General features: G+C 39.7%; 1 long non-coding RNA gene across 1 annotated transcript in view; it reads right to left on the bottom strand.

Moving 5' to 3' along the window:
- LOC111925155 (uncharacterized) overlaps positions 1–2,919 on the bottom strand; it is a 69,544-nt gene that overhangs the window by 50,283 nt on the left and 16,342 nt on the right. The gene's annotated exons all lie outside the window — the stretch shown is intronic.

Genomic DNA, 2,919 nt, shown 5'->3' with positions numbered 1-2,919 from the left:
AAAAAACACCCCAAAACAAACCTTGTCTGCAGACCGGATAAAATAAGGAATAAATCCAGAGTGAAAACATTTAAATGGCAGGCAAAGCCCACTGTAAAAGAAACCTCCATGGGAATAAAAGAAAAGTCTTTGATCTCCTGTGAGTGATAACAGTTTCAAAATCTTAATGCCAATACCCTGCCTAGTAGGGCAACAGCCTTTGCAAGCACAGGTCAGTGTTCCAGCTGCTGACATTGTGTGTCCAGCCAATTCTTGTCCTTTATTTCCCTGGTGCAGTAAAGCTGATGAGGGACAGAAGCTGATTGAAGACTGTAGCGCCCAATTTTTCAAAGACCAAGTGTTATTTAATGTTCAGCTGGAAATCTGTATGTGGATTTAAGTCTGGGCTGATACTTTAATAATTACTCTGGCTGTTATGTTTCCCCAGAACGAGGTCAATCCAAGGGTTGTATTAAACTGAAGGCAATTAGAGTAGCTTCAGAGCAGATTTTGTTTATCATTGTGGCTATAACAAGTATTTTTTTGTTTGTTTTTTTTTTCCCAGCCTGTTGGGCTATGTAAAGTGTGACAAGGGATATTACTTAACAACAGTTGGAGGCCTTTGAGGGAGCAAAGACTGACTGATTAGACTTAACTTGTCATTTTCTGATGAATTCTTTCGAACAAAAAGTAACTCAGGCATGTGGTTAATGGTAGTTTTGAAGGACACAGAGGGAAAATACGGGTAAAGTTAGAAGTTTATTAGGGTCATTAATTAAAAAACAGATTAGAAATCAACTGGAAAGGTAAGTAGAGGGTGCTTTAAAAATAATGCAAATGTTATAAAATAAGCAACAGTTGCTTTGCTTTTTATAAGGCATCTTTATATGTACTGCTACGAAAAATCCTGCTTCAGCTTGTTTAGGAAGTAGTAAAATTAGGAGTGAAATGAGTTTTGTAGTCTATGAAAATCTGAGGTTCCAACAATTGACCTTTGGTAAGACAAAATTAGCAAAGCGTAAAGTTTCAAACAAAAAATACAGAGGAAAAAACCAGACAAAAATAGAGTTTCCATCTGACTTAGGAAGCCTAGGTTTCAAATACCAGCTTTATTTTTAGGAGAAGGACTGGGACTCCCCAGATCAGAGCAATTACTTCTACTATATTCAAGGAAACCTGAATGTTTCCATCATGTCAGCTTTTGGTTTTGACTCAATGTAATTTTGCAGTGAAACACAGTTTTGGCTGTTGCCTGTGTTGAGTGTGAGGGTGGCAGGGGGTGTGAGAGGTGGTGACACTCCATCCCCACAGTAGCTCCGTGAGGATGCTGCCAGAGGGTCATACAAATTATCTGACATCTGATCACACAGGGGTGGCAGGTGTGATCAGTTCAAAACAGGTGGAAATATCACACAGGGAAATCAAAATGATCACAAGTGCTGGAGAAGCAGCAGTTGGATGAAGTTCAGCTGTTCAAAATGCAAACTCACCTGGTTTTGGCCATTCTGCAATGGTTTGGGACAGCGCTTAATGGGAGAAGGAGGACACAGGCATGGCAGCTGGTCAGGGAAATCATGAGTCAAACATAAGCCTGTGTTGTGTCAGGGAAGGTGTTTTCATGGGGGAAGAGTGAAGAATTTAATAGCCCAGTACTGGACTCCCTGAAAACTCACCTGGAATACTGACTGCCACGCTAGTTAAACTTCTGCAAGAGTAATGCACTGAGGCAGGGGGAGATTCAGTAAAAAACTATTCGTTATGATATGAAAAGCCAGAAAGAATCAGACTAAAGGCATTTGGAGTGCAGTAGAGTGTTTCTGATGGTGACCAAGAATAAAAGCTTAACAAAGAGTGTAAGATAGTATAAGCATGAGTAATAGCTCCCCAAAACACTGTCAGTCTTCAGCAAATTTCAATTTAAAACTTACTGTGCAAGAGGCATTATCTCTGCTTTTGCTTTCTTCCAACAACTGTTTCCTCTACTGGATTTGCTCCCATACCTTCTTCTGCTCATGGTGCTTTCAGCTTGCTTTCAGCATGTCTGCAGCAGCAGATTCTGGCATTTCTGTAGACACAAGCTGTGGGAGAAGCATCAGCTTCTGCTTCTTTGAAAACCGATCCTTTTTAATTTCTCTAATGACACTAATTCTTACTTTTAAGAAGCCAAAGAGAAATAATTTCTTGTTCATTGCTTTCTCCCTAACAGTGATCTGGGAAATGGAAATGCCTGTCTTACACCAAGATAGCTTGGCTTGTTAATTTTAACACAATTAAGGATGAGGGAACACAGCTGCTATCTGAAAATGGGCACTAGGCTACACACCAGTGAAGAGCAAGAGCAGTTTCAGCTGAAGAAAAATTTTCAAAGAACAAAAGAACAAAGAACAATAGGATATTGAGAAAGAATAAGTTGAAAAGTAGAAGAAAGATTTTAGCCATGAAGAAAGTGAGATCCTGGCATAGTCTACTGGTTAAAGGTTAGCTTTGACTGAGCTATATTTGTACAAATAGATCTATTTATTTTGAAGAAAACATCTTCACTTTTCCCTAGGAGCCCAGGAGATCAGTTGCATCAGGTGTGTTAAATTTTCACATGATTTGGTTAGCATCTCTTCAGGTTGCCTTTGAGACTCTTGTCTGAATGTTCATGACCCGTTTATAGGAGGATTAAGCATGGCCTTCTACTCATGTCTGCAGAGGTACTTGAATGAATGACCCAGATGCTTTAATCACTCAGATATCCCTCCTCTTGGAAGGGGTGGAGAGAATCCTGAGTGATTTAAAGAGAGAGCATACATTTAATTAGTGAAAAATCTCATATGGCACAATGACAGAGGAGCCCACCTGATTTGCTGGGAAGGCTTTTCCCATTTTCTGCCTTATTTTTGGGAATGAAAAGTAGTTTTAAGAACCTGCTCAACTCTTGTCACTGCAGGATCA

The sequence above is a fragment of the Cyanistes caeruleus genome, chromosome 1 (genome assembly GCF_971803275.1).
Source record: "Cyanistes caeruleus chromosome 1, bCyaCae1.hap1.1, whole genome shotgun sequence".
NCBI classification, from domain to species: Eukaryota; Metazoa; Chordata; class Aves; order Passeriformes; family Paridae; genus Cyanistes; species Cyanistes caeruleus.
This window is presented reverse-complemented; position numbering and strand designations above follow the sequence as displayed.